Below are 22,741 nucleotides of genomic sequence, written 5' to 3' on the forward strand. Positions count from 1 at the left end.
TGGATCAGATGGCCCACCCGTTATGAAAGGTATTTTATACATACATACACGTTCATACACTATGATCATTGTAATTGCGGCACTCTGGCTCTGTTTCACTCTTCTGTACCACCTTTAGGAGTCAGTCCAGAAACAGGTATTTGAAACGCGAGCAAGACTATGGGCAGAAATCTGTGCCATCAGAAACTGAATTTGAATAAGTTAAATTTGAATTTGAATTGCTCAGACTGAATCTGAATTGTAACTTGAATAAATGCTTTTGAAAACTGAATTTGAATTAGTCTAATTTGAAATTCAATTTATGGTTTGAAAATGATCATTACTAAATTGAAATTGAATTTTATATTTTGAAAAATGAATTCATTTGCTTTGAAACGGCATTTTATCCTTTAAAAATTCAGCTCTCGAATAATTTCAGTTTCACTTCTCACCATTCAGTTTCAGTTCTACAATTCAATTTCAGTTCCAAAATTCATTTTTTTGGAACTTACATCCGGTTCCGGTTCAAGCGCAGATTAATAGAACTACGTTTTACTAGCGGACCGAAAGTGTTACTGACGGGAATCTATAGCGTCTTGAGCTGAATTAAGACTTCAGAAGTCATTCGTCATGTCGAATGACCAGCGGATAAACTCTCAGGTTGGTAATAAATGTATTACATGTATAAGAACAAGCGTCATGTTAACAAATGATAGCCGTACAGTAACTTTTATGCTTATTGTAGCTGTTAGCTAAAAACGCTAATTTAGCGTAGTTTGCCCTGGATTCAGCTTTGACAAACAAATATGATCGACTGTTTCTAGTAGAATTCCAAAGTTGTCATCTTGTACCCTCTCAGAGTACCCCCTCTGTATGCTTGCAGAGACCACTACAGTAGGGAAACATGCAAAACGGTGTCCAAACCTTTGTGTTTTAGCTTTATTTATGTCTTACACAGCATCCCAACTCTTTAGCTAACTTAATAACATTAGCTAAAGTGAATAGTTAGTCTAATTCATTAGTGCAGCATTACTGGATCACCTCTGTTTGAAGTGATATAATATGATATACAACTATCACTGTTTAACTACCATAATAATTCTTAGAGTACTGAGTGCATGCTTAATTAGATTTTTTTTTTTAAAAACATACTGCTCCATTACTATGTTTGACAGGCTGAAGTTGTCGGGTCACCTCCTAAATCGACCATCTGTTACAGGTGTTTTGTGCCAGAAATGGAGTGTCCACTGAAGACTGAAGATACTGAATCTCTACGCCTTGCCATTGATCCCTCTTGTGCCTTCATCTAGACAAGAGACATTAACTTAACCACTGTCATATGCTCTGTACCTACAACACCTTCCCTGACAGTCGTAGCTTGGCTCATCTGAGGGTGAAATTATAAGAATGTGTTATTTTGCAAAGTGCTCTCTAGGGTTCCTAAATAAAATATGGCATTGAAGCCATTTCTTTTGAATTAATCCCTTCTTCTTAAATATAAGAACCTCTTCTGGTTTTAATGGCACTTTGGATTTCCTTACTTTCTGTTCCACTTCCAAACCCAAATAGATGCTGACAAGCTGCCACAGTAACATGGAAGAGGGAAAGAAGTTGGAAAGGACTACAACAAATAAACCTAATGCCTAACAATGAAAAGTGTAAAATAAGAACAATAATAATAATAAAGATAAAAGATGAAGTAACAAGTTTTTAGTTTCTTGTTTATTCCAAATGATCATCCAGATGTCTGTGACATGTGATGACAAACACCATAATGGAAGGCCTTAGTCATCACATGCTTAAACTCATCATATATTTTTGCATATGCTGAACAGGCAGTCAGACATGCTGTAACTGTGTGGTAGAAAACAGCATGAACACCATACGGCAGGGGTCTCAAACTCCAGTCCTCGAGGGCATGGAAAAGTTGCATGACACTGGCCCTTGAGGACTGGAGTTTGAGACCCCTGTCATATGGAATATGACAGGTGTGGTTGAGCTGCATGAAGACTCTGAAGTTTCTGTTCTCTTCTGGCAGGACAGTAATGTGGCCTTGTCCTGTGAGCCACTGCAAGGATGTTCTTAGAGTAGAACTGGACTGTCACCGGCCTCAGGCTCTTCACCCTTTTCAAAAACAAAGCAGTCATTTAGATAAAATATTAGATATTGTTTACCTGTAAATGCACAAAGAGAATTTAGAAATGTAATTATTGTCAAGAGTGAACAAGCGCTGACAGTGTAATCTACAGCTGTGGCCAAACGTTTAGAGAATGAGAAGTGTTGTTTGCTTATTTGCAAAGTTTACTGTTTCAGTTATAGTTGTATATCATATTATATCACTTCAAACAGAGGTGATCCAGTAATGCTGTACTAATGAATTACACTAACTATTCACTTTAGCTAAAGTTATTAAGTTAGCTAAAGAGTTGGGATGCTGTGTAAGACATAAATAAAGCTAAAACACAAAGGTTTGGACACCGTTTTGCATGTTTCCCTACTGTAGGGAAACATGCAAAACACCCAGTTTATCTGCAAGCATACAGAGGGGGTACTCTGAGAGGGTAGAAGATGACAACTTTGGAATTCTGCTAGAAACAGTCGATCATATTTGTTTGTCAAAGCTGAATCCAGGGCAAACTACGCTAAATTAGCGTTTTTAGCTAACAGCTACAATAAGCATAAAAGTTACTGTACGGCTATCATTTGTTAACATGACGCTTGTTCTTATACATGTAATACATTTATTACCAACCTGAGAGTTTATCTGCTGGTTATTCGACATGACTAATGACTTCTGAAGTCTTAATTCAGCTCAAGACGCTGTAGATTCCCGCTAGTAAAACGTAGTTCTATTAATCTGCGCTTGAACCGGAACCGGATGTAAGTTCCAAAAAACTGAATTTTGGAACTGAAATTGAATTGTAGAACTGAAACTGAATGGTGAGAAGTGAAACTGAAATTATTCGAGAGCTGAATTTTTAAAGGATAAAATGCAGTTTCAAAGCAAATTAATTCATTTTCAAAATATAAAATTCAATTTCAATTTAGTAATGATCATTTTCAAACCATAAATTGAATTTCAAATTAGACTAATTCAAATTCAGTTTTCAAAAGCATTTATTCAAGTTACAATTCAGATTCAATCTGAGCAATTCAAATTCAATTTAACTTATTCAAATTCAGTTTCTGATGGCACAGATTTCTGCCCATACAAGACCAGGTACTTTTGTTTCAAAAAAGATTAAAATGGCAACACACGGTCAAAAAACTGTGTTGCTTCTAGCTTATCCGACTCCCCGACTACTTAAGCATAAATACTTAACAACAAACATGTATATTTCTTCTTTTAATCATTTTACCACTACCAATAAACTATTCTTTAATTGCTCTGAATCAGTGGCGTGTCTAGAAAATTTTTGTTGGGGGGGCCAGGTAGGGGCACAGATTTGGAGAAGGGTGGCAGATGTAATTGGCAGATAATGTTAAAAACAATTCTACCAACCGTTAACCATAATTCAATAACCCTGTAAACCTAATAACCGAATGCGCGTTTAACTCTTATTAGAATGAGATTTTAACCACTACGGTGCAAAGTTTTTAGATACTGCGTTGATAAAGTACAAGAGATACAATCAGTGCTTTGTCAATGTTTACTCAGCATTCAAGGACAGCAATATTTGCATAGTATTTTTACTGACATATGGTGCACATATGTTTTGGGCAAAAACATTTTTGAATATTAAAATACGAACATTTGTAACAAACAATTGACAAATTAGCCAGTTCCAATGTAAAACTTTATCTGCCTATTAAAAAAAGAAGAATCTTCTCACAAACTGGTGTTTGATTTTGAAACAGGAAAAAAGTGGGGAAACAACTGAAAAGACTAACATTTGAATAAAACCTGAAAGCAAGTAAATACTTTCTCTGCTGCCTTATGGTAAACTGTGGTAATATTGATAAAGAACAAAACTGGCTGATGATGAAATACAGTCAGCTGGCATGGTGACACTGCCAGTATTAACCTGCAGGGCTGGACTGGGACAGAAAATCGGGCATTTTGACTACAGACCGGCCCACCAGGTATTAAAGCCATAAAGCCTTTGAATGAAAACAAATGCTGTTGTGACAGTGATGTACACTGTCTTGTTGGTATATGTATGATTTCTATACATTTTACGTCAGATAAAAACTTTGGTTGTAAGATTTAGATAATTATTTAATAAAAGCTAGATATTTTAAATGAGAATAAGAAAGAAAAGTATTTCTTTGTGCCCCACCTTTCCCTGTTAATGCCCTACCTGGCCCCCTGGCAACACTTTCCTAGATCCACCCCTGCACAGTTACCAGCTGTCAGCTACGTACAGTAGAAAAAGGATCCAGGTGTTATTTATCTCTCAGAAACAGTTCATAACTTCCCTTCAACTCATTCATGTGACCTAAAAGGTAAACCTGTTTCTCCATCACCTGTTCAGCTCTGATGATTCAGTAAGGACATCTCCTGGTTTCATCCTCATGTTTCCCTCTCACCAGATATCCAAACCGACATCATGACCAGCAGCTTTACAGCTGTGGCTCCAGCAAACATCAGCTGATACTAGAAATTAATATTAAATAAATTCTAACAACAGCTGATCAAGCTTAAACGTGCTGCTGTTGTTTAGCGCAACATCCGCTGGTTTCCTGTTTCTGGCACAAAGTGGGCAATAAACAAACAAGAGAGAAAAGCTGATCAGCTGATCATTGATCAGTTTCATGATTGAAGTAGCAACAGGAGAGGCAGGGGAGAGAATGAGAGAAGAAGAGGCAGCTGTGCAGCGTAACGACAGAATAACTCCAGCTTTGTGTCTTTTTTTCATTATAGCGAAAGTCCGGGACAAACTGCGTCTCTTCTCAGCTCAATACGAAATGTGTAATATTTTCTCTGATTGAGGGACCATTCCATTTTTTTAAGGAGCCGTTGGCAACTCTACTAACCTTATGAATAAAATAAAGTTCACTATCAGTAACATCATAGCACCCACCCAGCTGTATAAAAACTCCATCAAGCTGGCTAGAACGCAGTACGAGTTATTGCAACTGACGGTAAAAAGTCAGCACAACGAAAATAAACTCCACCTAAACTTGGTTTATATCTGACCCAGATAGACTGCAGGTCATAACTTCTTACCTGAAGTTCAGTTCACCTGACACTTGGACTGGCGGCTGCCTCGGGGCTCTCCTCCTGCCTCCCCTTCCCTCATCCACCTGCTGGCCTCTGTGGAAGCCCCGCCATAGCCACCACCAAACAACTGAGTTATTTTTACACATCGACCTGCATCTGGCCAATCCACCACCTCTCATTGTTCATGCCCTTACAAAAGAAAAATAAAAAATAAGTCACCGGGCATATGCGCGATGGCCAGTCCAGCTATGTTAACCTGCAACCAAATCTGCAGCTCCATACAGCAATGTTACGACTTAGATTATATCTTATAACGCATAACTCTTATGTTAGCTGCCCTCAGTAGCATACTGTCTGAAATATTCGATGGCTGCAATAATTCTTCAAGTGTTATTTTTTCTTTGGTATTCTAATTTCACCGAAGTTTACTAAACTCAACAAACTTAATATTACTTACCGGGACATTTATTCTGTCCTCATTTTCTTTCACCGAAAAAATTGTTTCCTGCAGTGCCGTCTTTCGTGCTTGGCTCTCCTACCTTTGCTAACGTGATGCGCATAGCGCAGAAGCCGATGCTGCATTCACTTACACTCGGATATCTGAACTTCACCGTGAAAACATAATCGGACATTTGATATTTGATTGAATTTTATTGTTTTGCCTTTGGGGTGGCACCTGGGGTGGCCAGTGCCCCCCCAGGCCACCCTGCTGGACACGCCACTGCTCTGAATTGCTTCATCTTACCATGATGATTGTAAGACTCAGAGAAATGGATAGAACAAACGGAATCATTCTTATTAATTTCCTGTGTTTTTGTTTTAATATGTATGACATATTTTATTTTTGTTACCTCTAGGATGACAGTGTTTCAGTTTAATAACTCAAGGTTCAGGTGAACTGTGTTGCATGCAGTTTGCTGTGATTGGGTCATCTTGTGATGACTCACACGAAATGATGTAATGTCAAAAAACATGGCAGTTTTTAATGCACCTCATGAGCCTGTCACAGACTCTGTTGGCGGAGTATTTTTCTCAGCACATACATAGTTTTTATGGGGTTACAGTGGATTATGCATTGCACCCTTTTTGATAATTGTGTTTGGCTACTTTTTTGTATCTTTACTTGTCTTTGTATTGTTTGCGCTGATGTTCCTCAGACTGTAGGTGAAAGAAAACTACTGAGTGTGGAGGGAGATGCTGTGACACAGCCTGGTTTAAGGATCAGAGAAGTGAGAAACGTTAGTTCTAATTTACCTCAGTGTGTAAAGCTGGGAGGCAGCGAGCTCTTAGCCTTGCACTCTGATGGCGATGTTGTCATTGGGGGTTTTTTTCCACTGCATGTTGCATCTAATCCACAGTACAGCTACAACAGCAAACCCCAAACTACACCTTGCAGCCGGTGAGTGCAAAGGTACTGTTAATATCTGCTGATTTTGATACTATTTCCATGTTCCTATGAGGTTGATTTCTGTATGATAAAATAAATACTTTTTTCCACTTTTAATTAATTAATTCATTTTTTTTAAAGCTTTTATCAACGGGGCTTTCGTTGGATGATGGCTATGATATTTGCAGTGGAGGAAATTAACTGTAATTCAAGTCTGTTACCAGGTGTTAAACTAGGCTACTGGATTATGGACAGCTGTAACCACATCCATAACAGCCTGCAGGCTCTTCTGTCCTTACTCGGTCACTCTAAAGCTATCAGCAGTGTGGTAGAAAACACAGCAGAAACTGACAGTGGTATTGAAATGGAAGCATTAAAGACTGGTGAAACAACACAAAAGGAAAGAATGCTAACACAAAAAAAGGGCTGTATTAAAGCTAATACCACAATGCTGAATAGTCTTAAAAAAACTGTAAATGACATAAAAGTAAATGCAACAGAAGAGACAAAAGCAAACCAGTCATCCACATGTCTGTATTATTCTCCTGTGCCTGCTGTAATTGGTCTTGCATCCTCTTCCCCCACAAGAGCTATAGCTCAAACACTTGGACCTTTTAACATACCACTGGTAATACACCACACAGCTTTGTTTTTTAATGTTATATACTTGATTTGTGTTTTCTCTCAATGATAAAAATGAACTCACTTTCCATCTAGGTGAGTTATTTTGCCACTTGTACCTGTCTTACTGACAAGCGCTTGTATCCATCATTCTTGAGAACTGTGCCAAGTGATGTCTTTCAAGTTAGAGGTCTTGTAAATCTTGTCACTTACTTTGGTTGGTTCTGGGTGGGCACACTAGGCACAACGGTGAGATCAAAACCTTTTTTAAGTGCTATGACATGACTTATAAATCTTTCATATGTATATATATATATATATATATATATATATATGTGTGTATATTTATTTATTTATTTATTTTTTCAGGATGACTACAGCCTTTATGGCATACAAGCATTCTCTATTCAATTTAGAAAAGAAGGTGGGTGTGTGGCATATCACCGCACTATCCCAACATCACCCACAGTGGCTGAGATAAAAGAAATAGCAGACAAGCTGCAGAGTTCAACTGCTCGGGTTGTGGTGGTGTTTGCTACAGAAGTGGAACTGCTAGATCTGCTTTTAGAAGTAAGTATGTTTGTTGATTTATTATGTGATTTAAAATAAAACTTTATACTCACATTTTTTTCACATTTTTGATTTTATAAAACTATTATAAGACATAGAAACTGCAACATAAATTGTGTCTGTTTTCATGATTACATAATATTATCCAGCTTGCTAGGAGGAATGTGACTGGGATACAGTGGATAGCAAGTGAAGCTTGGGTTACCTCTAGCCGGCTAGCCTCACCTGAATTCCACCCTCTCCTAGTGGGAACACTGGGGTTCTCTTTCCCCGGAGTCAACATCCCAGGCTTTCAAGAGTTTCTTTTGACTGTCCGACCCTCTCCCAAACCAGGAATGGAATTTTTCAATATGTTCTGGGAAGAACATTTTGGTTGCAAGCTAGAATTTGAAAGCCAAAGAGCCAAAGACTATGAAGCAAATATTGTTGATAACTTCACTGATATGTATAGTTTTCACAACAACAGGAACGGAGATGATTGTTTTATTTAATGGGAGAGTGGAGGAAAAACCGTGGTGCACAGGTTCAGAGGATTTTGCGATACACTGACAGCAGTTATAGTGATGTATCTCAGGTTAGAATTTCCTATAATGTGTATAAAGCTGTGTACGCCATTGCTCATGCTCTTCACAAGTTTTTGAAGTGTGACTCAACAGGACTTAATGAGGGATTATGTGAGATGCACAACTCATTTGCAAATGGTCAGGGTAAGTGAAATTATAACAAAATATACCATGAGGATAATGTATACTTTATACTTTATTGATCCCCGTAGGGAAATTCCTCTCTGCATTTAACACATTCACTCAGGGAAGCAGTGTTAATGTGATCTCATGTGTTTTTGTAGGTTTTTAAAATATTTTCTAATGATCTTTTCTTGTAGTTTCTTCAAGATCTGAAAATGGTGAATTTCACTAACCAGTTTGATGAGAAAATATACTTTGACTCCAATGGAGAGCCAGTCCCGCTTTATGACATTGTTAACTGGCAGGAGAGCAGCAAGGATAAAATCAGGTGGGATGTAATACTTCCGCATATAATTGAACAGTGAAAGTAATCACCAAAAATATGCAATATTTCTATTTCATGATGCAGTTCTATTGCATGTATTATTTGGTTAGAATGCATTTTGAAATAATTTACTGTTTTTTATCATAGCTTTATCAAAGTTGGAAGCTATGATGGTTCAGTTCCACAAGGACAGCAGTTGAAGATAGAGAAAAACACTATTGTTTGGACAAAAAAGCAATCTCAGGTACATCAGAGTTAACCTCAAAATATTTATTTTTGTGCCTTTAAATTATTTTTCTTTTACTCTGGACAACAATCTCATAATTCCACTATGTGAAATAATGAAGTTTCCAATCCAATCTAGGATTTCCAATCATGCCAAAAAGTTTGGTTCTGTTAATCTGGACATAGTGTTTTTAGTGGGAGAAATGTTTCATCACTCATCCAACTGACTTCTTCAGTCCCACCTGACTGCAGGTTTCCTTACATCTTTCACCATGTTACAATGCTGTGATTGCAGCCATTCCCCAACTCTGCGAATAGTATTCATGGCCATTGATCAATGATAGACAATTATTTGATCAGTGGTTGTTGATCAATTGTGAACAACCACATATTGATGATCAAGAAACTGACCTCACAGCCCGTTGTTCATTCAGTGGGCTAGTTTCAGTCATTGTGCAAAGGTACTGTTTACAAGGTAAGGAACCCTGCAGTCAGCCTGAGACTGAGTGACAAAAACTTTCTCCCACTGAAAACGTTACATCCATGTCAACTTTTTGGAATTTACATACCTGGATGATTGAGCATACATCAAGATATTTTCATTATGTCAACTGTTAAGGACAAAAAAGACAAAACAAAACAAAAAAAACAAAAACAGTACTCATTTCTTCATTTGTTTTTTTTTTCTACTTTAAATGAGGAAAAGTCTTTGATACACCATGTCAGTTTGTTAGAAACTGCATATCAATGCCCGTTATTAAACCTTTCTGTGTTCCTTGTTCAGGTTCCTGTATCTCAGTGTAGGCTCCATGTCCCCCTGGCAGCAGGCAGGCCACGCGCCAAGGAGAGCCCAAATGCTGCTTTGATGTTTGCCCTGTGCAGATGGAGCGATCAGCAACCAGACTGGTAGCCTATATAAGTTAAAAACACACAAACAAACAATATCCTCCTTTAGCATTATGTAGTGCAATCAAGACGGTCATTAAAGTAACAGAAATGTTGCAGAGTGGAAAAATTATGAAAACGTGATCATATATCTGTTTTATTTGTTCCCAAAGGTTCCACTGAGTGCACAAAATGTCCTGAGTACTTCTGGTCAGACAAAGAAAAAGTGAAATGTGTTGCAGGGGAAGAAGAATTCCTGTCTTTCAGTGACACCATGGGAATCATCCTGGTTGCACTCCACCCTGTTGGGATTCTTACTGACTACCATCATCACCATTGTCTTTCACAGTTTTCCGCTATACACCCATTGTCAAGGCCAATAACTCAGAAATAAGTTTCTTGCTTCTGCTGTCACTCAAGCTCTGTTTCTGTGTTCTCTGGTGTTCATTGGTCAGCCGTCTTGGGGACATGTAGGCTCCCGCCAGGCCAGCATTTGGGATCAGCTTTGTCCTGTGTTTGTCCTGCCTCCTTGTTAAGACCATTGTGGTTCTCCTGGCTTTCCGGACTAATGTACCTGTTTCCAGGGGTCGGATGCTGTTTGGAACATCCCAGCAGAGGATTCTGATCATCTGTGCGACAGCTCCTCAGGTAGGACGAACAGTCACTGTCATTTAAAGATCAGTTTGTGTGTTTCTGGTATTCTTCTATCATCCTATCCTCCCCTCAGATTGTCTCTGTTTCTGGCTGGGTGTTGGGAAGGCACCCTCCCTTTCCATTCAGGAACCCAAACTACCAAGCTTTAACTGGAAAAGTGAGTATTAAATACTGAAAATATGACTTCTGTAATTTATGTTTTCATATTGCCATCAGCCATCACAAAAGCCAGTAACACACAGTAACATAGAGGAACCAAACATAATGATTTAAAATCTCAGTGTATTCATTCTTGTTTGAAATCCTTATCAAGTAATTTATTTTCTTGATTTAGTTGATATTGCCATGAACCATCCAAAAGACGGAAATATCCATATCTGTATCTATATTTATATATGTGGTAAGAGACAAATAAAAAATATTCATAAAATATCCCTGTTTTTATACTTGTTTAACAATCTTTAGATTGTGGTGGAGTGTAAAGAGCCATGGCCTCCTGGGGTCTATCTGCTCCTCGGTTACATTGGCCTACTGGCCTTTGTCTGTCTTCTCCTGGCATTCTTTGGACGAAAGCTACCGGACACATTCAACGAAGCAAGTTCATCTCCTTCAGCATGCTGATTTTCTGGGCTGTGTGGATTTCTTTTATTCCAGCTTATGTCAGCTCTCCTGGGAAATTTTCTGTGGCAGTTGGAAATATTTGCTATCTTAGCATCCAGTTTTGGATTGTTACTGTGTATTTTTATTCCCAAATGTTACATCATTTACTGCACCCTGAAAGGAATATTAAGAAAGGCATGACTGGGAAATATCCAAGATGAACATTTATATTCTCAGTGTTTGTGAGAGTAAACAATTTATACAGTTATCATATTTTAATGTGAAAAAAATTAAATGTCATATTAGCATTACACTATTGTTAAAGCTTTTACTTTCCAACCTTGATTTCAGCATTTACTCTGTCCTTCAGGGAGCATTGTTTAAATGTAGACACAATGAAAAGGGGGGTTAAGCCACCATAGAGAAACCTTTTAAAAAAAAAAAAAAAAACATTTCAAACCAGGCCAATTTTCTAATTTAGTTATTGTTATATGAACTCACAACTGGTATTGATACTGCACAAACATTTTTCTTTAACTATTTTAAAATTTACTGAAGTCTTTCAAACACAGAAACCATTTACTTCTCTAAAATGACAGACTAAATATGATGTCTGTTGACAACACCTCTCAAGATTTCACAATGTGTTTTTTTCCTATATACAAATAAAGAATTATAAGAAATGTTATACATTAAATAACCTTGGACGTTTTCCTTATGACAGCTGGGATAGGTTCCAGCACCCCCAGCGACCCTGAAAAGGATAAGTGGACGTGAATGGATGAATGGATGGATGGATTTTCCTCATGATGTGTCTTTTCTTTTCGGTCAGCACAGACGAATTTTTAAATAAATTAACCCAGTTATTAAGTCTATACCACTATATTCTTTTCTAGACATTCACTGCGGAAACAGCTATATGTCTTCAACATATTAAATAAGCTTCTGTTATAATACATATTTATGCACTTATCTACTTGTACACTGTACTCCAGTTATTATAACATAATTTACCTACAGCTTAGTCAATACAAAGCTAAAATATTATTATATAATAATGTATTTGAATTAGTCAAGAAACACTCAACACTGAATAACTGACTGGAGAGACTGACAGCGGTGTTTCGGAGGATCACCAGGAGGCAAAGCAAAGTGGTGATCTTACCAGGAGACTGGCAATAAAAACCTTTTCTGGAAAATTGATAACAGAGGCAGGTGTCCTCCTCTCCAACTGGGAAAGCTCAGACTGACACTGGGAAAATGGAGTCTGTTCAGACTCTGCCATAGCTGGTGCTGACTCTAGAACTGAAGTTGAAAACTTTGAGGTTTGTAGGAGGTTGGTGATCTTTCTGGGTTCTGGAGAGAGACATTCGGGAGCACAGATAGTTTTAAAAAGAGCCCACCAACAATCCAGGTATCACAGCAAAAACGTGTAATAAACATGCCGGGGTCCATCCCTCAGGTCATCTTTCAGTAATAGAGCAGAACCCCCTGCTCTTTACACAGTGAACCAAATTTCCATTTGGTATTGGGTGGGTGTGGCCTTTATCTTTCGTATTCTACAACACCTATTTCTATAGTAGAATGTGTAAAATGTGTGTTTAAATTATGAGGTATTTGTGAAATATATAAATAATGATGTACACCTGTATTAAAGATAAAAATTCACTTCTAACATGAGCCAAGCATTTCTTTAAACTTGATTAAATAGCAACCTATTTTCTAAAGTAAATTTTTTTAATGCTCTAACTTTTATTTTTGTCTTTGTCAGTCAATTGTGATTTCCCCCCCTTCATTTTTGTTATGTTTGTCTTTTTAATGCATTAATAAACAGCATTAATGGTTACTATTAAGAGCAAGTAATACAGGAAGCAAGCCATCCATCCAACAAATAAAAGCTAATGTTGACTACTTAACACATGCCACACAAAAGAAAAATAATTGCAGCAAATGTGCCTCATATCAGGAGTTTAGTTTTCACTGACAGTATAGACTCAGAGTTACCTGGTCTGGATCAATTCAGCTACAGATACAACTTGTCGTATAAGTTAGTCAGCTATGCGATGCAACATTTGGGTCTCATTTAAATCACACAGCACTTGTAGCCAGTGTCAAGCTGACTTATGGAACTCTGCTCTATGTCTGGCCCACACAACAATAAATAAGCAAAAAATAATCCAGACTTTTGGGACTTGCTCTGTGTCTTTGGCTTTCTGAAAAATATGACATAATCAATATTAACATTTACTGCACATGTGTGAGCAGAATTGTTCATTACTGTGTGAATATGCAGTTACATATTAATTTACTATTTTTGTTACAGTTAAATGAAGTAAATATAACTCAGAAGCCATGAATAGAATAAATATTTTGTTATTAACTTCCCATAGCTTTAAAATAAAATATTTGTGACTTTGTCTTTTATTCTTGTCACCTCTAGGAAGACAGTGTTTGAGTTTTGTAACTTAAGGTTCATGAGAATCATGTCAACTAGGGGTGTGTATTGGCAAGAATCTGGCGATACAATATGTATCATAATACAGGGTAGACGATACGATATATTGCAATACTAAAAGCCAGACGATATTTGTGTTTAGTAGGACTAAATTTAATTAGGAAAACTCAAGTAAACAGTCCAAACTGTTTAATGCTTGACATGAAACATCTGAAACAAAAACACTCTAAGTTCAAAATGAATGAGAAATTAACATCTGCCTTATTAGAAGTCATGTCAAATAAACAAACAAAAACTACTTTACTGAAATATCAAGTATTTTTTAACATGAAAAAAGTAAACATGTAACACTGAAGTCTTTCTAAGTACTATGATTGTAAAATACTTATCCAAAAACTGCTCTATGGAGCATCAAAACAAAGTACTTTTTATGTGACCTTAACATAAACAAATATAAATCAAAAATGAAATTGCTTGAAGAATCCATCCAAGTAAACATTAACAAAAAATGTAAAGTGCTATTACAATTAAGTGTTAATAAAATAAAGTATAGCTCTGCAGTGTCCATCAATGGAACACTTTTAGTACAACCTGAAAAAAGGAATTTACTCATCTAAATAAGTGCTTATGAGACTCAACCAAAATGTCAAACATTCTCATATCAGAGATTTTACATGTGTAGTGTTTTCTCAGTGTTTATTTTTCAATTTCCAGATTTTTGTGCAGGAATACAAGCTGATCGACATGGTCAGCTCTCAGGACACTTCTCTGTGCATTTACTATGTCTCCTGCAGAGGAGAAAACTCTCTCTGCAGAGACACTTGTTCCAGGAATGCATAGGAAACTCCTTGCTACTTTGGATAGCTGAGGCAAGTCTAGCCGCGAGAGCCATGTTTGGTGCATTATCGGTAACAACAACAACAAGGTCCTTTGCGTTCAATCCCCATTCAGCCACAGCGTCAGTTAGTAACGTTGCAATGTGCTCACCTGTGTGACTGTCATGCATGGCTCGGGTTTGTAGTACATGAGACTGAAGGTTCCACTGGTCCTTATGTGATGTGCTGTAACAGTTACGTACGATTCAGTGGCTCTCGAAGTCCAAGCGTCGCATGTCAGAGCAACTGTCTCAGCCGAGTTGAGAGAGTCCAGCACTGTCGCTTTGACTTCTTGGTACAACTTTGGCAGAGCGATGTCCGTGATGTGTTGTTGAGAAGGAACGGTGTAACGGGGCTCCAGCGTTTTAATCATATTACGAAATCCTTTATTCTCCACAACACTCAGAAGGCGCATGTCTTTGCAAATAAAAACAAGTACTGACTGCGTTATTTTTGTTGCACGAGTTGAAGTTGCTGGTAGTTTCGAAAAGTTAACTTCTTCAATTGTCCGTTGCGAGGGATCACCTCGTTTCGTTTTAAAATTAGCATTTGACGCTACGTCGCTATGGTGTCTAGACACGTGTGTTCTAAATTTGTTGTGTTATCGGAATATTTGACTCTGGCGGTGCAGATTTTACAGACTGCATAGCTCTTGTCATAGTCTTTACTGCCTTCTTTTGTCCTAAATCCAAAATAAGTCCACACATCAGCTTTGAAAGCTGCGGGGGCCGGCTGTATCCTCTCCTCTTCAGTCATCAGTTAGCTAGCATCACACACGTCCACTGACTGTTCTACTTCGTTCTTTTGGCAAACTAGACGCTTCTACAGTTATCGCGAGACCTCGTTTTTACGTCATAGTAAAGGCGGTAAACTGCAAACCAGTGGCCGGAGTTTGAATTCCAACATACAAAAGAAATAAACAGTAAATGCATGTCATTTTTCAATTAAAAAAATCGATAACAGTGATTTTAAATATCGATTCAGTATCATTGCGCGAAATATCGCGATATTTCGTTGTATCGATATTTTCTTACATCCCTAATGTCAACCTATCTCTGATTGGGTAATGTCATAATGACTCATCTGGAACAATGCAGTGACACAAACATCTGAGTTTTTAACTCACTTCATTGGCTTGTCACAGACGCTGTTGGAGGGCCATTGTTTTCAGAATACAGTTTTTTATGGGGTTACGGTCAATTATGTATTCAGCCCTTGCTGGTAAATGTCTTTTAATGCTTTATCTGTTTTGTAATCCTGTTTACATTGTGTTCTCTGACGTTTCTCACACTGTAGATGAAGGAAAACCACTAAGAGTGGAGGGACACTCGATTAGAAAAGAAGAGGTTATGAGAGAGACACAGCATAGTTTAAAGATTGGGGACGTGAGAAGTTCTAAATCTAGTTTACCCGATTGCGTAAAACTGGCAGGCAGTGAGCCCTTAGCCCTGCACTCTGACGGTGATATTGTGATTGGAGGATTTTTCACTCTGCATTATGTTGTGCCAAAACCACAGCAAAGCTACAACAGTAAACCCCAAATTCTACCTTGCAGCGGGTGAGTGTAAGGGTATTATTAATCTATGCTGGATCTTCATTTTGTTTTTTTTTCTCCCTTAGATATGAATGAATGAAATATCAGTATTTTATAAAAAACTATATCAGTTGCTATGTTGCTATGCTATGTTTACATGGAATTGTGGCACTGTGACTGATGAACAAATGTAAATTATATTTATATTACATAATTTTTTATCATTTTTTTTAATTAATTTAATTTCTTTATACTAAAAATTTAAATACTTTTTAAAAAAATGTCTGCAGCTTTCATGAAAGATCCTTTCGATGGATGATGACAATGGTGTTTGCAGTGGAGGAAATTAACCATAATTCAAGTCTGTTACCGGGTGTTAAACTAGGCTACAGGATTATGGACAGCTGCAACTATATCCATAACAGCTTGCAGGCTCTGTATTCTTTGCTCACTCACTCAAAAGCTGTTAGCAGTGAGGGAGAAAAAACAGCAGAAATTGAAAACAGTGGTATTGAAACAAAGCAATCAAAGACTGTGGCAATAACAGCCAAGTCAAAAATACTAACCATACTGAAAGAGAGAAGTGCTGAAGTTAAGACAGCAATTCAGCACAATCTTGGAAACACTGAAAATGACAAAAGTAAATGCAACAGAAGAGATAAAGGCAAGACAATCTTCCACATGTCTGTATTATTCTCCTGTGCCTGCTGTGATTGGTCTTGCATCCTCGTCCCCTACAAGAGCTGTAGCTCAAACACTTGGACCTTTCAATATACCACTGGTAATTATTTGTACAACTTTGTTTAATAATGTTATGTATTTGGTTTGTGTCTCAATAATATAGAAAGAACTTGCTCTCCTTCTAGGTGAGTTATTTTGCCACTTGTAGCTGTCTTACTGATAAGCATTTGTACCCATCATTCTTGAGAACTGTGCCAAGTGATCTTTTCAAGTTAGAGGTCTCGTAAATCTGTCACTTACTTCGGCTGGTTCTGGGTGGGCACAATAGGAGCTACGGTGAGACCAAAACAGTTTTTAAATGCTACAATGGGACCTTTTAGACAGCAACATGATTATAAATGCTTTCTGTATATACATTTCAGGATGACTACAGCCTTTATGGCATCCAAGCATTCTCTAATCAGTTTAGAAGGCAAGGTGGGTGTGTGGCATTTCATCTCTCTATCCCAGCATCACCCACAACGGCTGAAATACTAGAAATGGCAGATAAGCTGGAGAGTTCAACTGCTCGGTTGTCGTGGTCATTACTGCAGAAGTAGATGTACTGCATCTGTTCTCAGAAGTTAGTATCTTGATTGATTGTATTTTGTAAATAAACATCTAATTAATAATGTAACAAATCCTATTTTGGGTATTTTTAAGTATATCGTGAATAGTCTTCACAGTTGTTTATGTTTGCCTTTCCAGCTAGCTCAAAGGAATGTAACAGGGATACAGTGGATAGCAAGTGAAGCCGGGGTGACCTCGAGCCGGCTGGCCTCACCTGACTTCCACTTTCTCCTGGAGGGAACACTGGGCTTCTCCTTCCCTGGAGTCAGCATCCCTGGCTTGAAAGAGTTTCTTTTGAATGTCCGACCCTCTCCCAAACCAGGAATGGAATTCATCAATATGTTCTGGGAAGAGCAGTTTGGGTGTAAGCTGGAGTTGAAAGAGACAGAGCCAAAGAATATGAAGTGAATACTCCGGAAAGATTGAATTATATGGATACTTTGAATTACAAACTTCTCAAAACTATTCTAGCTATATGGTTGGGCTTACCGTTGGACCAAAAAGATTGTCTAATATGTCAGCTGATAGAAATTATGCAGGTTCTTTGGCAAAACCTGTATGCACAGGTTCAGAGGATCTGAGACAGACTGACAGCAGTTATAGCGATGTATCTCCGGTCAGAATATCCTATAATGTGTATAAAGCTGTGTACTCTGTTGCCCATGCTCTGCACACTTTCTTAAACTGACTCTGTGGGACATAATAAGGGGCTGTGTGAGAAACACAGATCATTTTCGAATGGTCAGGTAATTGAAACAATCACAAAATATCCAATCATAATTCATGTGATTTTTTTTTCTTTCGATTTTGTAATTTTTAAAAAAATATTTTTTATTTGTTTCGTTTTATTTTATTTTTTATAATTCTCTTCTGATGTAGTTTCTTCAACATCTGAAGATGGTCAATTTCACCAACCAGTTCAATGAGAAAGTATATTTCGACTCCAATGGAGAGCCAGTCCCTCTCTATGACATCATTAACTGGCAGAAGGACAGCAAAGACAAAATGAGGTTTAGTATAACTTTTAACATTACATGTGAAATACTGTATGTATTAATCCTAATTTGAACTATGAACACCTACTCTAAAATTGTCGTAGATTTAACTGTCCATTAAGCTGGAGTGAATAAATAGGTGTTTTAAATTACAGTTTTTATAGCGCAGGTAGTGTAATCATTCCGGGTACAGAATTTAATGTCCATAACTAGATTGGTTGCTGCTAAGTTCAATGATAGTTTTGGTTAACTTGTGACAGAACCAACAGCTCAATGTTAAGAAGGAAACTAAACCAAAAAAACAGTTTTGGGGAGGTCACTTTAGGCTTCAGCAACGAATATAATGTTACAAACATGGAAAGACTGTCATTTCACTTTCACTCATTGTATCTTTTAATTCAATAAAAGGACTAGATGTTACAATCCCTGATAATGCATTTCTTCAAATGGAGAAAGTCTTGAGGGATGGCTACTATGAGGAAAGGGAGCCTGGAAACTTTACCAGTGGGACACATCGTTGTGTGCCTCAACTTCACAGGGTGTTTCATTATCACAAGCTATTTTGCCATTTTTCAGTAAAAATCATATCTCTATATCAAAAATCATATATCTATACATATATAGATATAGATTGATTTTTACTCTAATCTTTAAAATGTATTTGTTATTTTCACTGTAGAGGGTGTGCAAAAGGTGTGTAACTAATGCACTGTGTAATGTGAATTCATGGACACTATTTTAAATATGTGACGACTTTGTTAGAATAGGTTTTCCTGTGGACAAAGTCTTTTATGTCCCTTGAAAGATCGGTCTGTTACAACAACCATGAACAAGAAGTTATGGGTATTTACTTTATAACCAAAACTTTGGTTTGGTTTATTACTGAAATATTTTAAGCTAGATTTATCAAAGTTGGAAACTATGATGGTTCAGCTCCCATGGCCAACAGTTGCAGATAATGAAGAACACTATTGTAATGGACAAAGGAGAGAGGCAGGTAGGTTATAGTTATTGTAAATGCACTCCATACTGTACAGTAATGCCACTGTTTTGCACATGTCTCAACTCTGTATATTTTTATATATTTTATTTATTGTTTACTCTATTCATTTAGTAAAATATGTGTACACACACACACACCACACACACGTAGAAAAATATTTAGTATACACACCCAGAAATGCATATACTATTATATATTGTACATATATTTATTAGTTTCAGATGTAGCCATTCTTGTATTTTGCTTGTTTACATTATTGTATTTTGCACAACTCTGTTGCTTGTGAAGCTCGCACACAAGAATTTTCACTCACATGTGCTGTACCAATGTACCTGCACATGTGATGTGACAATAAAAAGTGATTTGATTTGATTTTGATTTGATTTGAAATGTATTTCTTATGCCACTTTAAAATTAAACATTTTAAGCTGTTGAAAATTATTTGATCAACTATGTCAAATAACTCAGTAAGAAAATCTTACAACCTATTGATTCATATTATTATATCTTTTTTCTGTCCTTGTTCAGGTTCCTGTATCTCAGTGTAGTTCTCCATGTCCCCCTGGCAGCAGGCAGCCACACGCCGAGGAGAGCCCAAATGCTGCTTTGATTAGTTTGCCCTGTGCAGATGGAGAGATCAGCAACCAGACTGGTAGCCCATATCATATTAAAGAATGAAAATGTTGCACTGTTAAAAAGTATTTGAAACAAATATTGATTGAATGAGAGTTCCTGAATTTTAATCCAATATGTCTTGTTGTCTTGTGTTCTCTGCTCCCAAATGTTCCACTGATTGCATAAAATGTCCTGAATACTACTTGTCAGACAAAGACAAGGTGAAATGTGTTGCAGGGAAGAAGGAGTCCTCTCTTTCTATGATTGCACTGGGTATTATCCTGGTTGCACTCACCTGCTGGGATTCATCTTGACATCCATTCATCACCATTGTGTTTTTACAGTTTCCGCTATACACCCATCATCAAGGCCAACAACTCAGAAATAAGTTTCTTGCTTCTCCTGTCACTCAAGCTCTGTTTCCTGTGTTCTCTGGTGTTCATTGGTCAGCCGTCTTGGTGGACATGTAGGCTCCGCCAGGCAGCATTGGGATCAGCTTTGCCCTGTGTTTGTCCTGCGTCCTTTTTAAGACCATTGTGGTTCTCCTGGCTTTCCGGACTAATGTACCTGGTTCCAGGGGTCGGATGCTGTTTGGTACAGCTCAGCAGAGGATTCTGATCATCTGCACCACAGCTCCTCAGGTGGGAAAGATATCAAACTGTCAGCAAATTATAATGTCAGTTTTTGTAGCCACTTTCTGTAACTATCATTTTATGCTGCTCCAGATTTGTCTCTGTGCTGGCTGGGTGCTAGCCGCACCTCCATTCCCATTCAGGAATCCAAACTACCAAGCTTCAACTGGAAGAGTGAGTAGGAAGTACTAAAACACTAATTGTTGCAATTATATTCTTGGACGTTAATATCACTAAGTTATACAGTAAGATGTCTTCAAATCCTATAGAAGGGGACTTCAGTGTTTAGTGTAGACATCAGAGCAGAAACAAATAAATCATATAAAATGAACCATTTCTCTGTATACATACTAATTGTTAGATTATATTAGATTGTGGTGGAGTGTAAAGAGCCATGGCCTCCTGGATTCTACCTGCTCCTTGGTTACATTGGCCTGCTCGCCTTTGCCTGTCTTGTCCTGGCATTTCTTGGACGAAAACTACCAGACACGTTCAATGAAGCAAAGCTCATCACCTTCAGCATGCTGATTTTCTGGGCTGTGTGGATTTCTTTCATTCCAGCTTATGTCAGCTCTCCTGGAAAGTTCTCTGTGGCAGTAGAAATATTTGCTATATTATCATCCAGTTTGGATTGTTACTATGTATTTTCATCCCCAAATGTTACATTATTTTACTACGACCCGAGAGAAATATCAAGAAAGGCATGACTGGAAAATATTCTAGATGAATTTTTTATTCCTATTTCAGAGTAAAAAAAAAAATTCTTATATTTTAATGTGAAAAAAAGAAAAACTTTGTGTTTATTGTGTTGGAAAACCCAGTTGTGTTTAAGTTTAATACTGTAGTAATCACTTATAATGTTTGAATGTGAAAGTAAATAAAATATCATATGAAACATGTTTCAGTGATTCTGGATGTTTTTCTTCTCTTTTTAGTTCTGTTACTTGTTTTAACTAAAACTATTGTTAAAAGCTATTATTTTCTACCTCATCTACAGCCCAACTGTGTGCAACACAATCCTGCTTACACATGGATTCAGTCAGCCCCAAAGTGATTAAACCACCAACAGTCTCTGTACTGTCCACACACGTCTTAGATAAAACAAAAGCCCTGCCTAGTGAGGCAAAACACTGTGTTAAACACTAACATGGTTAGCATGTTGCACTGCTCTTGGTGTTGGTAGGTGTGTGTCTGTGTGTGTCTGTGTGTGTGTGTCTGTGTCTGTGTGTGTTTGTGTGTGTGAGATATCTGCAGATTCTGGTAAGAGGGAGCCTGCAGCTCCTTTCAGATCTCATGATGGAACAAGCTCTAACTGCAGCCCAAATGTGTAACATGGAAAGCAGTTGAGTGATTTAGAGCACTGCAACAATACAGGCAAGCCAGCTGTGAAAAGTGGATATAAAAAGTTCCAGGTCTAGCCATTTATACCTAAATCTTAAAATCTGTGTGTGGGAAAAACTGTTTCTTTGTTATATATGTCAAAAACATGATTTTTAGGCAACATGACTGGTTCTTAGATTGTTCATCTGAGTTGCAAATAATGATTTTGAATTTAATTGTCTAAAAGGATGTCTAAACACCTGGAACTATGTTGTTAAAGTTAAAATTCTTAAGATTGTTTTTTTAATGCCACAGTTTATGACCATTTATTCATTGCACTGATTGGCTGTAACAATCAATTTATTTTTCAATATATATATACTATATATATTACTTCAACTATTACTGGATAAAAAGATGCTTTATAAAAAGCATTTTTAAAATGTAAGCAATGAGCTGTTTAATTTGGTTCACAGTACACAGCTCTACCTGCTGTTAGAACATTCAGCACAGAGGAATTTTCAAATACAGCTTATTGAATAAATGAGTCAATATTTACCCCAAATGTTGAGTTTTGTCTAGTTTTTACAGTTGTTGACATCAAATCGAGGTTGCAGGTTATTTAGCAATTAAAGAAAGGCTTTTCTCAAAAACGTAACCGGAGAAATTAAAAGGAATATTTAGTGTTGAATTTCTATGTTACCTCCAAATATGGATACGTTTTAGCTGATTATACATATTTATTTTGTTGTACACTTTAATACACTTACTATAATATCAGTTGTATACAACTGTCACAGTTCATTCAAATCCAAAATATATTAGAACTGATGAAGAAACCCTTAACATTAAAATAACTAGACAGTTATTTTAATGACAGCAAATGCATTTTAGAGATTGACCAAGAGGTGAGGCAGACTGGAAAG

General features: G+C 37.2%; 2 pseudogenes; both read left to right on the forward strand.

Moving 5' to 3' along the window:
- Window positions 1-5,892: 5,892 nt before the first annotated feature.
- Window positions 5,893-11,317, forward strand: LOC120719939 (annotated as a pseudogene).
- Window positions 11,318-12,537: 1,220 nt separating this feature from the next.
- On the forward strand, window positions 12,538-22,129 carry LOC120719940 (annotated as a pseudogene).
- Window positions 22,130-22,741: the final 612 nt, after the last annotated feature.

This window comes from Simochromis diagramma, unplaced genomic scaffold (genome assembly GCF_900408965.1).
Source record: "Simochromis diagramma unplaced genomic scaffold, fSimDia1.1 OVJJ01000344.1, whole genome shotgun sequence".
NCBI lineage: Eukaryota > Metazoa > Chordata > Actinopteri > Cichliformes > Cichlidae > Simochromis > Simochromis diagramma.